The following is a 21,044-nucleotide window of genomic DNA, read 5'->3' as shown; positions in this document are numbered from 1 at the left end:
TAAGGAACCAATGAACAAAGAAAACAAACAAATAAAATCACTAACTGCAACCTAAGGAACCAACAAACACAGAAAACAAACAGGAAAGCAAAAAGCAAGGAACAAAAGACACCTAAGACAACCAAACAACCAATAAAATGATAGGAATAAATCAACACCTTTCAATAACAACTCTTAATGTTAAGGGTTTAAATTCCCCAATCAAAAGACACAGATTGGCTGACTGGATTAGAAAGGTGGACCCAACTATATGCTGCCTACAAGAGACCCACCTCACCCATAAAGACTCACATAGACTAAGAGTGAAAGGATGGAAAAAGATCTTCCATGCAAACAGAAAAGAAAAACGAGCTGGAGTAGCTATTCTCATATCTGACAAAATAGACTTTAAACTAAAAACCATACAAAGAGACAATGAGGGTCACTACATAATGATAAAAGGACTGATGCATCAAGAAGACATAACAAAAAAGCAGACCTGGAGAAAGGAATTAGGCACAGTTAGTTTATTTGGGAAGTACAAAAAGGGGTAGGTTAATGAGAAAGTTGACTCTGTGAGCTACTTGGTTCATCTTCTGTGGACTCTCTGAGAAGTCATGTGAAGCACACCTTGGAATATTGCTCCATGGTTCAGCAGAAAGCTGTCAGGAAGAGAAGACATGAGACACAAGCACTTGAAACGGGAGACTGTCAGAGCATGGAAATTGTCTACTGTGGCTGCAAGTGAATTCAGGTGGGAAAAGGGGATGGAGGATAGGTCATCAGCATCTACTGCACCCAGATTCCCTGGAAAACAGATGCTGAGGCAAGGATGAAATCCAAGTGCTTTATTTGGGAAATGCAATCCTAGGGGAATAAGATTAAAAATAAAAGTATTTGAGGTTGCAAATGATGGTACAGAAGATTCTGTTGGTGCCCACCCGAATCTTAGGTTGTCCGTAGTACTGGTGATAATTCCTATACACACCATGTGTGTATGGCTTTCTACTGTGCAAGAGTGTGCTCAGGCCATTCATGGGGCAGGCTGGAAGCAAGAGGCAGTTAATCCATCTGGAAGCAACTCTCAACCAGTGAGAGATGTTTTGTGAATAAATTTCACAGCTTCTCCAATCTTCCTGGGATAATCCTCAGGTGTTCAGTGCTGTCTCTCAGAGAGCCTATCATATAATTGCGTCGTAGTACAAGAGTGTGCTCAGGCCATTCATGGGGCAGGCTGGAAGCAAGAGGCAGTTAATCCATCTGGAAGCAACTCTCAACCAGTGAGAATTGTTTTGTGAATAAATTTCACAGCTTCTCCAATCTTCCTCGGATAATCCTCAGGTGTTCAGTGCTGTCTCTCAGAGAGCCTATCATATAATTGCGTCGTAGTTGCTCACACACTCACCCACCCATTAATGTATGCTTGATTGGCTTTTATCCCTTTCCTGTCTCAGTTTCCCAGTCCTTTGCCATACACTCGAATCCTGGGACAACATTGCAAATAAACTACTCATTTAAATCTCTGTCTTGGGATCTGTTTCTGACTCTTGGCACCAGACGTGTTCTTAACAGGCAGACCCACAGGAGGCAAGATTCTAGAATGGGATTAGTTACTTGTCAGACAACAACTAGGAGTAATATTTCCAATAAGTAGATTTGTGACAAGTGGAGTGCTGTAGCATCATAAACTAAGCTCTTAATTTGTGATGTAAAAGAGTACTTCAAAAAGTTCATGGAAAAATGGAATTAAAAAGATAATACAAATCTTTCCATGAACTTTTTGAAGATCCCCCAAATTAGGATAAGGCACACGTGGAAGTGGTGCCCTGGCTTATACAATAGCTCTAGTACCTGCATTGGAAATATGAGAATTATGAAATTAGCTAACTGGTGAAGAAGCTATGAAGAAAGAGAATGATAGGTTCAGGTCAAATAACTATCAACTTGGGGGCATGGTGTAAAAGTCATAAGGTCTCTATGGCAATGTTTAAAGATAACCTCATCTTACAGCCAGAAGACTGTGCTGAATGTGACACCCAAGATTTGCCACAAATTTGCAGAATTCTAAAAATTATTAAATTTAGATCTGTGGTATGTTTCTTACACAAGAATCAGAGGCCCTGAGACTTTGTATGGGGACATTTGAGTAGATGCATTTGAATCCTGAGATTCTCATCAACACTCTGGACCAGCAGAATTTACTCCCTACGCCTTGCTAGAAGATAGCAGCCTTTTATTTCCTGGAGATCATGCTTTGCCAAAGATTATGCTTATGCTCCTGAGATCTGTTCTTACCTCTCCTCATTGCATCTAGACCAATAACAAGTGTCAATTCTCAGAATGGTTCAATTGAGTCTGTATAGTTGTTAGTATGAGAGGAACTGGGTCACAGATGAAAAGAACTTTGGGAGCTGGCTAATATATACCAGAAGGAGCCAGAAAAATATATATAGGAATGGATCCTGAAGATGCTGGATCTGGAGAAATAAAATATAAGGTTATGCAGGGGAAAGCTTTTTAATAAAGCAATGCTCAGGATTTAACATTCTTATAAGAACACCCAGAGCTTATCTTAATGTGATCCTGGAATTATTGCATCCTTGAGGCTTGGAAATGTCGATAGAGATGCTAGAACTACTTTGGCAGAAAAGTGATGGAGGTCAGAATATTCAGGGAGAAAGGCATTTTAGAGTGGATTTATTACAAAAGACTGAAGGAATCATGACTGACTGTTTCTCTAGGAGTCCTAGAGGACACTGTCTTAAGCAGTAGGAAATACACTAGTGAGAGGGGCACAGGCATAATCGGGAACCTCATTGTTGACTGTTTTTATAGGGCAGGATTTATGATGGCACATGGTGCTATAAAACAGGGCTCCCTAAAATCAGTGAAGGATAAGATTCCAGAATAGTAGAAAAAATGTGGTAGTTCTTAACCATCAGAAACAAGGTGGGCATAATTACTGTAAAGGTCAATAGGAGTGGAAAAACAATCATTAAACCCTGACCTAAATGTATTTGAGGCCATGTCTAATAGACTATGGTATTCCTAAGAAGGATACAGATGGGCAAGCAATGAGGATTTTTTTTCTGCCTTATATAACCAAAAAAGATCAAAAGATGGTGATCAGTAGACTGATGCCGACTTCTGCAATGGGCATTTCTTGTCCATTTTCCAGAATGTTCAGATCAGTCACTGACCTATTGCCAATTGAAGGAAAGATCTGATACATTTCAGAAAGGACCCTGCAATGCCACCAAAAAATATATAATGAAAATTCTCCTAACTCATTCCCCAAAGGGACCTTTTCCCCAAGGGGAGTTGTTCCCTAAATGAACATTTACCACAGTAAACATACAATGAGGTAAGGGATATATCAGGTCTTTTAAGGACTATCAGATGCAGTCTAACCTGACATGAACAGCACAGAACCCAAAATGCCTCACGGAGGAGGTCAGGTAATAAATAAAATCCTGGTCCAAGGGCATCTCACAATGTATCCAGTGGGTCCACGAACCCACTCTGTGGTAATATCTCTGGTCCCTGACTGCATAAACTTAACAGCTTCCAGGATCCTCATAGTGGTTCTTTTGTCATATGGAGAGTTATCATGGTTAGCAAAGGCCAAGTGGGGGTCCCAAAATTTGCCCTCACATCCACCCACCTCCAGCCAAGATAGTAAAACAGAAGCACTAACATATCATTAATGGAATAGCAGAGATCGATGTCACCATTAATGACCTAAAGTTTGCAGAGTGGTGATCTACATCATATTTCCATTTAATTCACTAGTATGTCTGCTGCAAAGATCCGATAGATCTTATGAATAATGGTAAATTACCATAAACTTACTCAAATGGAAGCTCCAATTATAGAAACTGTGCTGGATATGGTAATTTTACTACAAGAGCTCTTGGCACATGGCATATGGCTATTTATCTAACATATGCATTATTTTTAATCTACATCAGGAAGAAGGATCAAAAGCAGTTAGCATCCTCTTGCAATGGGAATCATTATACGTTCATAATCTTCCCTCAAGGCTATGTTAACTCTTCACTTCTCTGTCACAATATAGCTTGAAAATAATGTGATCACCTTGACACTCCTCAGAACATCATACTCTTCCACTATACTGATGGCATCACTTTAATGAAATCTAGTGAGCAGGAAATGGCAAGCATTGTAAATGCCACGTGTAAGATACACTTGTGTCAGAGCATGGGAAAAGAGCTCCACAAATGTTTAGAGGTGTGCCACATTTGGGGCATTTTTAGGAGCATAGTGGTCCAGGGCATGCTAAGATATTCCCTCCAAGGTAAAGGACAAGTTAGTGCAACTTGTGTCTCCTACCACTGATAAGTGTAGTGCCTGATAGGGCATTATGCTCCTTATTCTTATGCTCCTTTCTCTTTGATTTTCTGTACTAATTTTAAAACAAATTTGTAAAACACCTTATAAAAATTTCTAGGCCTTTAAGAAATTAATTTAATTTTTAGGATTTTAAAAGAAAAATTCAAGAAAATTTCAAATCTACACAAAAACCAGAAGTATAATTATCAGCTCCTATACTCCCACCAGTCACATTCAACACATACCAATATTTTGCCACTCTTGCTTCATTCACCCCATTTTTGCTGTTGAAATATCTGTAGAACAAATTCTAGATTTTATGACATTCTGCTCCTATAAACTTCAGTCTGCACATCAAGAATAGATTCTTACTTTTTATGTGAAGTGGTAATATATGAAATAATTGTTATTTGAAAGCAAAATATGATAAGTTAATAACACATACTATAACCCCAGAGCACCAACCAAAATGAAGAAAAATAGGTATATGTAGTAAGCCAAAAGAAAAGATAACATATATGAAATAATTGTTATTTGAAAGCAAAATATGATAAGTTAATAACACATACTATACAGAGCACCAACCAAAATGAAGAAAAATAGGTATATGTAGTAAGCCAAAAGAAAAGATAACATAGAATTCAAGGAAATATTCAATCCAAAAGAAGGCACAGAGATAGAAAAAAAAATTATCAAGATCAGATGGTCCAAATAGAAAATCAATAGCAGTATGATCAATCAAATTAGACCCAACTATATTAATAATTACATAAAATTAATATAGCCTGAATATATCAATTAAAGTCAGAGATTATCAGACTGGTTAAAAAAATAAGATGTAACAACCAGGAAAAAAAGTAACAAAGTGGCAGTAAGAAGTCCCTATATATCAATAACAACTCTGAATGTAAACAGATTAAATGCCCTAATTAAAAGACACAGAGTGGCTCAATGGATTATAAAACAAGAACCAATATGCTGCCTACAAGAAACTCACTTCACGTATAAAGACACACACCATCTGAAAGTGAAAGGATGAAAAAAGATACTTCATAAAAATGGAAACCAAAAAAGAGCAGGAGTAGCTATAATTATATCAAATAAAATAGACTCCAAACCAGGGAAAGTAAGATAAGAAAGGTCATTACATAATGATAAAGAGATCAACTCAAAAAGCAAATGTAACAATTCTAAATATACATGCACCTAACTCTAGAGCACCCAGTTATGTAAAGCAATTACTGTTAGACCTAATGAGAGAAATACACCCTAACACAATAATAGTTGTGGACTTTAACACACCACTTTCACCAAAGGACAGATCACCCAGACAGAAAGTTAACCAGGACACATCAGAATTAATCTCTACTCTAGGCCAATTGGATCTAATGGACACATACAGAACATTTCATCCAACAGCTGCAGAATACACATCCTTCTCAGCAGCACATGGAACATTCTCTAGAATAGATCATATGTTAGGTCACAAAACAAGTCTCAACAAATTCTGAAAAATTGAAATCATATCGATTATTTTGTTTTTGTTTTTGTTTTTTTCCTTTTTGTCTTTTTTCATGACCGGCAACGGATCGCAACCCTCATTGTCGCGGCCGTACCGGACCGGGACCGGCAACGGGATCGCAACCCTCGGTGTTGCTCCTGCACCTCGCTCAGCCAGTGAGCGGCTCTAGCCAGTGAGGCGGCCGGTCTGTATGTAGGATCCGAACCCTCGGCGGGAGCGCTGCCGCACTTCCCAAGCGGCACACTGTAGCAGTGTGCCACCGGGCCGGCCCCGATTATTTTGTTTGACTACAGTGGAATAAAATTAGAAACCAATAACAAAGGGACACCAAAAACAGTACAAATACATGGAAATTAAACAACATGCCCCTAAACAATGAATGGGTCAAAGAAGAAATCAAAAAGGAAATATTAAATTCCTGTAGACAAATGAAAATGAAAACACAACACACCAGAACATATGAGATACAGCAAAAACATTCTGAGAGGGAAGTTTATAGGCATAAATTCCTACATCAAAAAAAGATGAAAGACTTCAAATAAACAACCTAACATTACACCTCAAGGAACTGAAAAAAAAACAAAAGAACAAACCAAACCAAAATCAGAAGAAGGAGAGAAGTAACAAAGACTAGAAGACAAATAAATGAATTAGAGATTAAAAAAATACAAAAGATCAATGAAACAAAGAGTTGGTTTTTCAAAAAGATAAACAAAATTGGTAAATTTTTATCTACACTAATAAAGAGAGAAGTCTCAAATAAATAAAATCAGAAATGAAAAAGGACACATTACAACTGATACTACAAAATACAAAGGATCATAAGAGACTACTACAAACAACTATATGTGAAAAAACTGAAAAACCTAGTAAAAATGTATATATTCCTGGACTCATACAACATACCAAGGTTGAATCATGAAGACATAGAAATCCTAAACAGGTCAATAACAAGTAATGAGATTGAAGCAGTAATAAAAAATCTCCCAACAAAGAAAAACCGAGGACCAGATGGCTTTACTTCTGAATCTACCAAACATTTAAAGACTTAATACCAATTCTTCTCAAACTCTTCCAAAAAATCAAAGAGGGAAGAATATTTCCAAACTCATTCTACAAGGCCAACATTATCCAAATGTTGTCATACCAAAACTGGAAAAATATGCAACAACAAAAAAGAAAACTACACACTAATATCCCTAATGAACACAGATGTGAAGATTCTCAATAAAATACTAGCAAACAATCTAAGAACACATTAAAAAGATCATTAACCATGATCATGTGGAATTTACCCCAGGGATGCAAGTATGGTTCAACATATGCAAATCAATAAATGCAATACATCACACCACAGAATGAAGGGGAAAAAAACATATAATCATTTCAATAGATACAGAAAAAGTATTTGGTAAAATCCAACAACACTTAATGATAAAAACACTCAACAAACTAGGTATAAAAGGAATGTACCTTAACACAATAAAGGCCATATACAACAAACCCACAGCTAATATCATACTGAATGGACAATGAAAAATATAAAACATTGGTGAAAAAAAAACCTGAAGAGAACACAAATAAATGGAAAGAGATCCCCTGCTCTTCCGTTGGAATAATTAACATCCTCAAAATGTCCATATTACCTAAAGCAATCTACACATTCAATGCAATCCCTTTCAAAGTACCAGAATCATTCTTCACAGAAATAGAAAAAATGATCTTAAAATTTGTATGGTGGGCCGGCCCGGTGGTGCACTCAGTAGAGTGCGGTGCTTGGGAGCATGGTGGCGCTCCCACCGAGGGTTCGGATCCCATATAGAGACCGGTCCGCTCACTGGTTGAGCGCGGTGTGGGCGCGACACCGAGGGTTGCAATCCCGTTACCAGTCAGTAAAAAAGGAAAAAAAATAAATAAATAAGATATACAAATAGCCAACAAGCACATGAAAAAATGTTCAAAATCACTAATCATCAGGGAAATGCAAACTAAAACCACAATAAGATATTATCTCACTCCAGTTAGAATGGCTATTATCAACAAGCAGAAAACAAATGCGGCAAGGACGTGGAGAAAAAGAAACCCGTCTACATTGTTGGTGGAAATGTGAATTGGTTCAGCCATTGTGAAAAACAGTATGTAGGTTCCTCAGAGAACTAAAAATAGATCTGTCTGATGACCGAGCTATCCCACTACTGGGTATATACACAAAGGGAATGGAATCAATATATTCAGAAGATACTTGCACTCTGATATTCATTGCAACACTATTCACAATAGCCAAGAGATGGAATCAACCTAAATACCCATCAGTGGATGATAAAAAGAAACTCGTTATATATACACAATGGAATGCTATTCAGCTATAAAAGCAAATGATATCCTTTCATTTGCAACTACATGGATGGAACTGGAAACCGTCATGTTAAGTGAAGTAAGTCAGGCACAGAAAGACAAATACCACATGATCTCACTCATAAGTGAAATCTGAAAAAAAAAGTGGTTTGTAGTTCTCATTGTAGAGATCTTTCACCTCCTTGGTTAAATTGATCACTAAGTATTTTTGTGTGTGTGACAATTACAAATGGGCTTACTTTATTTCTCTTTCTGTTAGATCATTATTTGAGTATATGAATGCAACTGACTTTGGGGCATTTACTTTGTATCCTGCAACATTACTGAAGTTATTAACCAGCTCTAGGAGTTTTTTGATAGAGTCTTTAGGTTTTTCTATATATAGTATCATGTCATATTCAAATAGACAGTTTGACATCATCTTTTCCAATCTAGATTCCCTTTATTACTTTCTCTTGTCTGATTGCTCTGGCTAGTACCTCCAGTACTATGTTAAATAGAAGTGATGAGAGTGGGCATCCTTGTCTTGTTCTTGTTCTTAAGGGAAAGGCCCTCAGTTTTTCCCCATTTGGAATGATACTGGCAGCGGATATGTCATAAATGGCTTTTATTGTGTTGAGATACTTTCTTTCTATACCTAATTCACTAAGCGTATTATAAAGCAATGTTAAATTCTGTCAAATGCTTTTTCAGCATCTATTGAGATAATATGGTCTTTGTCCTTGAGTTTGTTGATGTGAAGTACCACATTTATTGACTTTTGTATGTTGAACCATCCTTGCATCCTGGAATGAATACCACTTGATCATGGTGTATAATTTTTTTAATGTGTTGCTGTATTCTGATTGCTAATATTTTGTTGAGCATTTTTTCACCTGAAAGAAATTAAGGAAGACACAAAAAGATAGAAAGATATTCCATGCTCTTGGATTGGAGGAATTAACATTGTGAAAATGTCTACACTACCCAAAGTGATCTACAGATTCAATGCAATCCCCATCAAAATACCAATGACATTCTTCACAGAAATGGAAAAAAAATCTTACCTTTCATATAGAACAACAAAAGACCCTGAATAGCCAGAGCAATCCTGAGCAAAAAAATTAAGCCGTAGGCATAACACTACCTGACTTCAAATTATACTACAAAGCTATTGTAACCAAAACAGCATGGTACTGGCATAAAAATAGACACTCAGAACAGTGGAGCAGAATTGAGCACCCAGAAATCACCCCTCAGGCTTACAGCCATCTGATATTGGACAAAGGCAACAAAAATCTACATTGAGGAAAAGACTGCCTCTTCAACAAGTGGTGCTGGGAAATTCTGCATATCCATATGCAGAAGAATGAAACTAGATATACACCTGTCACCATATACTAAAATCAACTCAAAATAGATTAAAGACTTAAGTATAAGAACAGAAACTGTAAAATTACTAAAATGAAATATAGATGAAATACTTCAGGAACTAGGTCTGGGCACAGACCTTATGAACATGAGCCTGAAAGCACAAGCAGCAAAAGAAAAAATAAAAATAAAAAAAACAGGACTATATCAAACTAAAAGCCTTCTGCACAGCAAAGGAAACAATCAACAGAGGGAAGTGACAACCTACAGAGTGGGAGAAAATTTTTGCTAACTATGCATCCAACAAGGGATTAATATCCAGAACATACAAGGAACTCAAGCAGTTACACAGTAAAAAAATAACCCAATTAAAAAATGGGCAAAGGGGGAAGCTGCAGCTGTGCCCTTCAGATGGAGTTACTTGGAGGTGGCAGGGGAGAAGAAGGCCTTGGTGGCCCCCAGGACAGCAAGACCACTAATATGGTTCCCGTGGACCCACACAGGAGTGAGGAGCCAGAACAACTGAAAAAAGGGAGCCATTCAGAGGCCAGTGAGTCATCGACAGGAACCAGCACAGGGCCCATCCCATGGGAAGTGTTTGGAACATGGGCAGTGGGGGAGACAGGCCCACTAGGAGAACAATGGGACACAGCAAGGACAGCCGATCTGCCCCCCAATCACTATAGGACCACTCAGAGGAGACTGGTCAGGAATGCAGAATAGCATGGGGTGCAGTTTGATGAAAAAACCCAGGCCCAGATCAGAGTTTCTACACAACCCAGATCCACCAGGTCTCTAGAGAGCTGGAAGTACCTATAAGGTCAACCATTAAACCCTGAGCTGCACAAAAAGCCTTCCCTAGGGAAACAGCAGCAAAGCAGCAATTTAGCTCAACAACACAGCTCAAGTACTGGTTTCTACAGGAAGTCCCCCCATTATAGAAGTAAGCAAATGGCAAAAACTTAGTTCCAGCCCAGGCACACCACCAGCATCTTGGGGCCTGCCTGGGAACTGGAGGCTTGGCTCTGGGGATCAGACCCCACTCCCACTTCCAGGCAAACTGTGCCAGCGCCTCAGGGCCCACCCAGGGACCCAAGGCATGGATAAGGGGACTGGAACACCTCCCACAACCAAGCACACTGTGCCAGTGCTTCAGGGCCTGGGGACCCAAGGCATGCAGAAGGGGACTGGAAGCCCCTCCCACAACCATGCACATTGTGCCAGTGCCTCAGGGCCCACCCTGAGACCTGAGGCATTGAGAAGGTGACCAGACTCCACTCCCACATCCAGGAACACCACCAGCACCTTGGGGTCCTGCCTGGGGGGCCCAGGGCATGGAGTCAGGGACCAGACCCCCCTCCTACAACCAGGCACATCATGCCAGTGCCTCAGGCCCCATCTGGGGACTTCAGGTATGGAGAAGGGGACTGGAACCCCCTCCCACAACCAGGCACACCATGCCAGTGCCTTGGAGCCTGCCCAGTGACCCAATGCATGGACCTGGAGAGCACACGCCACTCCCACAGCCAGGCACACCATGTCAGCACCTTAGGCCCCACATGTGGACCCAAGACATGGAGAAGGGGACTGACCCCCTTCCCACAACCAGGCACACCATGCCAGCACCTTGGGGCCCACCCGGGGACCTGAGGTTCAGACACACCCCACAGCCAGGCACACTGCCAGCACCTAGGAGCATGCCAAAAACATCACCTCCATGTGGGTGGCCCAGCACAGCCACCACAATAACCATGGCTGCCACGAAAGTGGCTAAATGCCACAGCCACCACACAGATGGTCTGCCAACCACTGGAGTGCATTGACACAAGGAGAGTCATCAGCAGAAATAAAGGAAAGAAGAGGATGTCTCTCTCCACAAAGCCCATTTCAGAGTGACAGAAGCAGCATCTGCTGTATGATAATATTGGGGGACCTGATCACACCTCTCAGCATTGGACAGATTATCTAGGCAACAAATCAACAGAATAACCATTATTCTTTCTGAAGGAGAGAAGAAATCTAGGGTAATTAGAAGGGGGAGGGAGAAGGGACAGGAGGATGGGGAGAGATTGGACAAGTAGCATAAAGAATAATTACAATTTGTAACAATATATATACTAGTAATATTGACTTGATCAGCATATCTCAGTGTTGAACCCCCAGAATGTGAATAATCAATTTTGATTCAATTAAAAAAAAAAAAAAAGAAATCACATTCAACAAGAAGAGAGAGAGAGAAAAAAATGTTTTTATTTCATTTTTATTCTTAAAGGAAATTTTTGCTAGAAATGAAATTTTAAATTGGGGAAGTGTTACTTTTGGTGCCTTGAAAATATCATTCTACTGTTCTCTTTCTTTTATGTCAATAATACTGTCATATGTCAGCCTTGTTGTTGGTCCTTTTAAGATAGGCCATCTTTCTTTCTTTTTTTTTTTTGTTTTTTTTCTGCTTTGAAGGTTTTCTTTGTTTTCTTTCATTATAAGATATGCACAAGTGTTTTTCATTTTTACTTTTTGGAGTTAAAAAATTCTTGAATTTATAGCTTGAAGTATTTTATTATTTTTTAAAAAATTGTCATTTATTATCATTTTGAATATTGCTTCTGCCATTCTTTCTCTTTTTCTCAACTCTAATTTCATTCCTTATTTTCTAATCACCTCTGCTGTTTTTACCTTTTCTCCTATATTTTCTCTTCTTTTGTCTGTTCATACTTCAATCTAGACAGTTTCTTCTGACCTATCTTCTAGTTCACTAATTCCCTTTTTCTCTGTGTCTATTGTGCTATTAAAATCACCCACTGGGGTATTATTTTGATTAATTTTTCTGTAATTTCCATACTTTTATAGTTAATGTTTCTCTCCTGAAATTCTTATTTTTATCTTTTGCATTTTTGAAAATGTTAGGCATAATTATTATAAAGTCTGTGCCTGATGACACCCTTTATCAGGCTGTCTTGTAATTCTATTTCTGTTTCTTGTAATTCTAATTCTATCCCTATATGCCCATTATTTTTGACTGAGCACAGGATATTATACACGACAAACTTCAGGATATTTATTTTGGTTTCTATTTTTGTTTTTTTATATCCCTATATGCCCATTATTTTTGACTGAGCACAGGATATTATACACGACAAACTTCAGGAATAATTTGAGGCCTAGGATTATGCTGTCTTCTTCTAGAGAGGATTTAAGATTGTTTCTGGCAGTCATGTGGAGGTACTAACCATCTGGGATTATCTTTATCCAACGTCAATGATGTAAAGCTGAGTTTTGGTCCCTGCTAGGGCTGGTCTTCCTCTTCACTCTAATTCTGAAAGTGTGCTTTTTAGGGTCCCAATTCAAAGTGTGGGGGTTATAAATTCCCAATGTTAACAAGCACTAGATTCTCATTTTCTTCCCTCTAGCTTTAGTTCATATCTCTACCAGCTTAGGACTTTTTGGTGGTGTGTTGAGTATAACCATACATTTAATTATTTTAAATCTCTCCTGTTTTATAATATATAAACTTAGGTTATACATTCTCTTTGAGTACTTTTATGACCACATCTTACAAATACTCATATGTACTATTCATACTGCCATTCATTTTTACATAGTTTGTACATTCCATTTTGATTTCCTCTTTGTGATTAATCTAGAGGAATTTGCAAGTCTACTTTAAACTTCCCACATAGAATTTTGTTGCTGACCTCCTGCTATTACTTTCTAATTGTTGTCTGTAACTGCAGCTTTGTAACCTGTGCTTTATAGAATGTGTTGGTATTTTCATTGGCCAGATTTTGAGAATAATAATGGTGCACACCTAGTTAATGTTTACTACATTTCATACACTGAGTGTTTTCCATATGTTAACTCATTTAATTCTCATTAAACCCTGTGAGGTAGGCTACATTTTTCCTTGGGGGGAAAAATGTGCAAAGGAGCTGAATAGACATTTTTCAAAGGAAGACATACAAATGGCCAACAGGTACATGAAAAACTGCACAACATCACTAGTCATCAGGAAAATGCAAATTAAAACTACATTGAGATACCACCTCACCCCTGTTAGAATGGCTATAATCAAAAAGACAGTGAATAACAAATGCTGGCGAGGGTGTGGAGAGAACGGAATGCTCCTGCATTGTTGGTGGGACTGTAGATTAGTACAACCACTATGGAAAACAGTATGGAGGTTTCTCAAACAACCACAGATAGATATTCTGTACAATCCAGCAATTCCTCTGCTGGGTATATACCCAGAGGAATGGAAATTATCATGTAAAAGGGACACCTGCTTTCCCGTGTTCATTGCAGTTCTGTTTAGAATAGCCAAGACATGGAACAAACCTAAATGTCCATCAATGGATGATTGGATAAGGAAACTGTGGTATATATACACCATGGAATACTACTTTGCCATAAAAAGGAATGAAATCCTCCCATTAGAACAACATGGATGAGCCTGGAGAAACTTAGTTGAGTGAAATAAGCAAATTACAGAGGGATAAATACCACGTGTACTCACTCATACGTGGGAGCTAAGAGAGAAAGAAGGAAGGAAGGAAAGACCACAGTAGTGCGTTGGTCTTGCAGAGGGAGAGAACATTCCTTGGGCTACAAAGTGGAGTGGGGGAAAAAGTGGGAGGGGGAGGGTGGTTGGGGATAATTGTGTGGAGGACACAGGATACAAATGCAATTTGTGGTAATTTATCCCTGTCATGGCAAATTGGAGTATTTCATTCTTTTTTATGGCAGAGTAGTATTCCATGGTGTATATATACCACAGTTTCCTTATCAAATCATCCATCCATGGACATTTAGTTTGGTTCCATGTCTTGGCTATTCTAAACAGAGCTGCAATGAATATGGGAGTGCAGGTATCACTTCAATATGATGATTTCCATTCCTCTGGGTATATACCCAGAAGTGGAATTGCTGGATCATATGGAAGATCTATCTGTAGTTGTTTGAGAAAACTCCATAATGTTTTCCATAGTGGTTGTACTAATTTATTGTCCTACCAACAGTGCAGGAGCATTCCGTTCTCTCCACACCCTCGCCAGCATTTTTTATTCACTTTTTGATTATAGCCATTCTAATAGGGGTGAGGTGGTATCTCAATGTAGTTTTAATTTGTATTTCCCTGATGATTAGTGATGCTAAACATTTTTCATGTGCCTGTTGGCAATTTGTATGCCTTCCTTTGAAAAATGTCTATTCAGCTCCTTTGTCCATTTTTAATCCAATCAGTCAGTCTATGTCTTTTGAATGGGGAGTTTAGCCCATTCACATTTAGGGTAGTTATTGACAAGTGTTGCTTAATTCCCGTCATTTAATTGCTTCTTGTTTAGATGGTTTAAATATCTTTTGATCATTATTTCCCCTTTTATTTTACTTCTTTGACATTAGTTGGAAATTTTAGGAGGGATGACTTAGCTTCTTTCTCTTTCTTGTTGGCATTTTTATTTTAACAGTGGGTTTTGCTCTTTCTTGTGTATTTGTGATAGTGGTCACCATTATTCAGATTCCAGATGAATGACTCCCTTGAGACTTTCTTGCAGGGCTGGTCATGTGGTGGTGGACTCCCACAACTTTTTGTTGTCTGGGAAATACACTATTTCTCCCTCATTCCTGAAGGAGGGCCTTGCTGGGTAAGGAATTCTTGGCTGAAAATTTTTTTTCTTTTAGTATTTTGAACATATCATTCCACTTTCTTCTGGCCTGTAGGGTTTGGTTGAGAAGTCTGTTAGTCTGATGGGGGTTCCCCTATAAGTGACATGATGTGTTTCTCTTGCTGCTTGTAGAATTCTCTCTTTGTCTTTGAGCTTTGCAAATTTCACTATAATGTGCCTTGGCGAGGATCTTTTTGGATTGAATCTGTTTGGGGACCTTTGATTTTCCTTGGATCTGAAGGTCTGTGTCTCACCCTACACCTGGGAAGTTTTCTGTTACTATTTCCTTGAATAGGTTTTCAATACCTTTTCCTTTCTCTTCTCCTTCTGGAACACCCACAATTCACATGTTAGAACTCTTGAGGTTATCTGCTGTCTCTCTTAGAGTTTCCTCATTATTTAAATTTTTTTTCCTTTTTTTTTTTTTGTCTGCCTGAGTTATTTCAAAAAGACCATCTTCAAGCTCTGAAATTCTTTCTTCTGCTTGCTCTACCCTGCTGCTCAAGCTCTCAGTTGTATTTTTTATTTCACTGAATGAATCTTTCATTTGTAGAAATTCTGCTACACTGTTTTTTAAGGTATTAATCTCTTTGTAGACTTCCTCTTTCATATTCTGGATATTTTTTCTCATTTCGTTGTGTTCTCTAATTGAATTGTCCTTTATTTCTTCAAGTTTTCTTAAGATCATTGCTCAGAATTCTTTTTCAGACATTTCAATGATTCCTTGTTCATGGAGTCTGACTCTGGAGCATTATTGTATTATTTTGGTGGTGTCATTTCTTCTTGTTTATTTGTAGTTCTAGTAATTTTTCATTGACGTTTGGTCATTTGGTAGGGAGTTTGCTTCTTCTATTACACTGAGGTTGGCTGTGGAGTGGCCCCGGTTGTTACTGTGGTGGTGAATTGTCTTTGCTTGACAGTAGGTGTGGTGGTGCTTATGTTAAACGAACTTGGGTCCTGTTCCAGAATCTGTGGTCATAGAATGAGCCCCCAGCACCATGCAGTTCTGCTGGGCTCACCTCAGTGGGTTGGGCCGCATGGGCTGGCACTCCCCTCTGGGTCCAACTCCTCTGGGGAGGAGTTGCCTCTGCCATGTGGTTCTGCTAGGCTCCCCTAAAACAAATATGAAGAAATTTCTTCAGGCTGAATAAAAAAATGATTCTAGATGCAAATTTAGAACTACACAAAGAAAAAAAGGCAGGATATGGTAAATTTGTAGGTAAATATAAATGGCTTTTAAAATTAATTTATTTTAAATAAAATTGACTGTTTAAAGTAAAAATAACAACACTGTATTTTGGGGATTATAAGATATATAGAAGTAAAATGCATGAGCATAAGCACATGTAGGAGAGAGGTAAATTTAAAAATACATTTTATATTTTAGCAGTATGATATCAGTCTGGGTAGACTTTAATGAAGCATATAATTAATAAATCATCATATAATAAGCACTAAAGTAAACTCTAAAAAATAAACAATAGATATAACAAAAGCCCTAGCAAAGGAAACAAATGAAAAACTAAGAAATAATGCATCCAAAAGAAAGCAGGAAAGGGAAAAAATAGGAATAAAGAATAAATAGGTCAGTTTTTATATTTAGAGAAAATATGGCAAGATAGTATACTTAAAGCCATCCAATTTAATTAGATTAGATGTAAATGGACTACACACTGTGATTAAAAGTAGAGATTGTGAAACTTGATAACAGCAAAACATGTTGTTTAAAGAGATGAACTTAAAATACAATGACATAAATAAGTTAAAAGTAAAGGGATAAAGAATATATATTGTGGAAAAATAATTGTAAGGAAGCTAGAGTGGCTGCATTAACATTAAATGAAATGAATTTGAAGTGTTCAAAAGTAAACTGAAGCACTAAATTTTTTTAAGAATTTATTTTAGAAAACAGCAATTCATAAATCAGGCAGCTCCAAACTAGAAGTGGTTTAGAGCCTCCAGTACAGGAACACAACAGGAGGCTTTTATAGGGTGAAGATGGAAGTAAAGCAAAGAAAATATTAAATTGATTACAGTTGTACAGTGCTTTATTTGGTTTATCCTGCTGGAAAGTCCCTAGATACATAACTATAAGCTAGTTGGGACTTCTGATTGGTTAGCCTGAAGTTTCCTCTTTTTTTAAAATATAAGCATTTACAAGAAATAGCTCAAGTTAAGTTTCACTTACTTTTGCAAATCAAGCAAAGTTAAGGTCAGTTTTGAGGCCTAACTGGCTTTGTCTACTCAGAAATTCTTCAGGCTTGGTCTCTGTATTTGTCCATTTCTATTGCTTTTAAAAAAATTAACCTGGAACTGGGTGATTTATAAGGAAAATGAAATTTATTGCTTGCAGTTTGGGAAGCTGGGGAGTCCAAAGTCCAGGGAACACATCTGGTAAGCGTCTTGGAGGTGGCAACAGCGTTCCAGGAGTCTCACATTGCAAGTTGGTGGAAGCAGAGAGAGCAAGGACTAACCTCCCCATTCACTCTCCTTTTAGAGCCCTACAAACCATGCCCCTGACCACCATTTTTAATCCATTCACTATGGCATGGTCCTACAATCTAATCACCTCTTCAAAGCCCTACCTTTCAAATACCATAATAGGATTTCCCACCCTTTTAACAGTCACAGTGGGGGCCAAGTTTCTAATACATAAAACTTGGGGGGGACACAATTAAAGCTTCAATGAATTTGGCAGGCAGTGGTGGGGGACATTCAATCCACTACAGTTTCCATTTTAATTTACTTTAGCAGAAGTCAAGGAGTATTTCCAGAGATAAAGAGAGGTATTTTATAATAACAAAAGGTCAAGTTGTCATGAAGATATAATAATCCTGAATATAAATGTACCTATTATCAAAACTCAAAATTTAAGAAGAAACTACCTACAGAACCGAATGCAAAAAAAGAGACACAATTAGAGTTGAAGAATTCAATACTCTTCTCTCACTAACTGGTAGATGTAGATTTTTAAAAAAAACTCAGTTAGACAATAAATATTTAAACAACATTGTCAAATGTCTTGACATATTTGATATTTATAGACCACTATATCCAACAACTGCAGCCCTTGAATATGGAATATGCAAAAGACAGGACATATTCTGGCCACCATAAATTTAAATTACAAATTAATAATATATAACTAGAACGTCTCCAAATATTTTGAAATTAAACAAAACATTTCTAATAGCCCATGGGTAAAAGAAGAAATCACAGCAGAAATTATAAAATATTTTCACTGAAAAATAATAAAAATGCACCTTATCAATTATTTTTAACATACAGTTAAAGCAGTCCTTAGAAAGTTATAGTTTTAAAAGCTTAAATTAGAAAAGAGGAAAGGGTTGGGCCGGCCCGGTGGTGCACTCGGTAGTGCGGCGCTTGGGAGCGCGGTGGCGCTCCGCGGTTAGCTCACTGGTTGAGTGTGGTGCTGACAACACTAAGTCAAGGGCTAAGATCCCCTTACCGGTCATCTTTAAAAAAAAAAGAAAGAACATGGTAAGGATAAATGGGAATTAATAAAATAGAAAATCAATCAATCTGAAAGCTGATTCTTCAAAAAGATTAATAGTTGATATGTCTCTGGCTAAAATGATCATGATAAAAAATGAGAAAATGCTAATTACCAAAAGCAGGAATGGAAAAGAAAATGAGTAAAATTTCTCAAACCTACACATTGTCAAGAAAGGCCTGTTTATAAAATGGACCCTTGGATGGCTCCTGGGATTTGAGCTCTGAGCCTTTGGAATGTTCTGCCTGATAAGAGTGTGTTTGTATGCCAAAGATCTTGGGCCACACCATACCAGTTTGACAAGATAGTTTACAATTTAACAATGTGATTTTGGATTTAGACGTCTGGAATCTGGGTAGTTGAGGTCAGTCACACAGGCGCTGCATACCTATGTGATTGACTCCCAATAAAAACCCGGGAAACCAAGATTCAGGTGAGCTTTCCTGGTTGGCAACACTTAGCACATATTGTCACACATCATTTTTGGGAGAATTAAGTAAGTTCTGTGCTACTTTACTGGGAGAGGACACCTCGAAACTTGTGCCTGGTTTCTCTTGGCCTTCAATACATGTACCTTTCCCCTTTGCTGATTTTAATCTATATCCTGTCACTGTAATAAACCATAACCAAAAGTGTAACACCTTCTGAGACCTGGGAGGCTTTCTAGCAAATCATCAAGCCTGAAGTGGTCTTTGGGACTCCTCCCAGCGCCCCCAGTAATTGACCTTATTTTCAAAACTTTTTCCAAAGAAACTCCAGGCCAAAATAGCTTCATTGTTGGATTATTTAAATATTTAAAGGCAGAAATAATACCTATCTCACATAAAACCTTTCAAGAATAAAGAAGAAAGGAATACTTTCCAACTTATTTTATGAGGCCAGCATAATCTTGATATCAAAACCTAAATATGATACTGCAAGAAAAGAAAATTACAATCCAATGCCCATCATAAACATAACATAAAAAATCCTCAAGGAAATATTTATGAGTCAAATACAACAATATATAAAATGAGTAATACATCATGAGCGGGAGTGGTTTATTCTAGGTTTCACATTAGAAAACCATTTAATGTAATCCACAATTTTAATAGTAAAAGAAAAATCATAGGATCATCTCAGATTAGGAAAACACTAAACAAAATTCAACCAACATTTAGGATTTTAGGAAAGTTTTAGCAAACTAGAAATATAAAGGAATTTCCCAGTCTAATAAAAGCCATTTACCAAAAAATCTATAGATAATGTAATATTTAACATACTTGAACATAATATTGAAATATTGCACACTTTCTTCCTAAGTTTAAGAATAAGAAAAATTTATGGGTTTACCACTTCTATTCAACATTGTACTGAAGATACTAGCCAGAACAATACTAGAAAGAAAAAAGCAAATAAAATGCAAAATTTTGGACAGGAAGAAGTAAAACAGCATCTATTTGCAGAAGACATAATTGTTTTCATGGAAAATTCTAAGTAGTCTATAAAATAACTTAAAATTAACAAATAAAGCTTGCAAGTTGGCAGGATGCATGGGCAATATAAAAATTAATTGTATGTTTATATTCCAGCAGCAAACAACTGGATAATAAATTAAAAATTTTTTTCATTTATAATAGGGTCAAAGAACATGTAATAGGAGTAAACTTAACAAAAGTTGTGTAAGACTTCTGAGAATTACAGAGAGTTGCTGTTGTAGGCAGAATAATCCCACCCCACCCCCTGCCAATAGATGTTGGCATTCTAGTCCCCAGAACCTGTAAATTATATTACCTTATATGGCAAAGAATTAAAGTAGCAGATAGAATTAATTTTGCTAGTCATCTGACCAGATTGAACCAATGCAATCACATGGCCCTTAAATGTGGAAGACAGAAGCAGAAGAGGAGGTCAGAGTGATTTAGTGTGAAAATATCTTGACCCTATTCTTGGCTTTGAAGAAAGAGGAAAGGGGACTTCCAGTCAAGATGGCAGAATAGATAGTCCCCAGCATCACTCTCTCCCACAAATCAACTGATTTTCAACTATTAAAAAGCAACAACAGACAAGCTGGGGCTGCTAGAACTGAGGGGAAGATGAGGAGAGACCTATAGGGTTCATAAAGGCGGGAAAAGCCATGATGAGAGAAACAGGACTGCTCCCACCATTTTGAACCCTGGCCACTTCAAGGCTGGCCTTGGTGAGCAACTGGAGCAAGAGCTAGCAAAAATCCATGGCTGTGCCCTTTGTATAAAGTTGTAGGAGGCTGCAGGGGAGAAGACCAGCAAGACACTAACAGGGTTCCTGTGGACCCATATAAGAGCAAGGGGCCAAA

This window comes from Galeopterus variegatus, unplaced genomic scaffold (assembly GCF_000696425.1).
Source record: "Galeopterus variegatus unplaced genomic scaffold, G_variegatus-3.0.2 Scaffold1741, whole genome shotgun sequence".
In the NCBI taxonomy this organism is placed as follows: Eukaryota; Metazoa; Chordata; class Mammalia; order Dermoptera; family Cynocephalidae; genus Galeopterus; species Galeopterus variegatus.
This window is presented reverse-complemented; position numbering follows the sequence as displayed.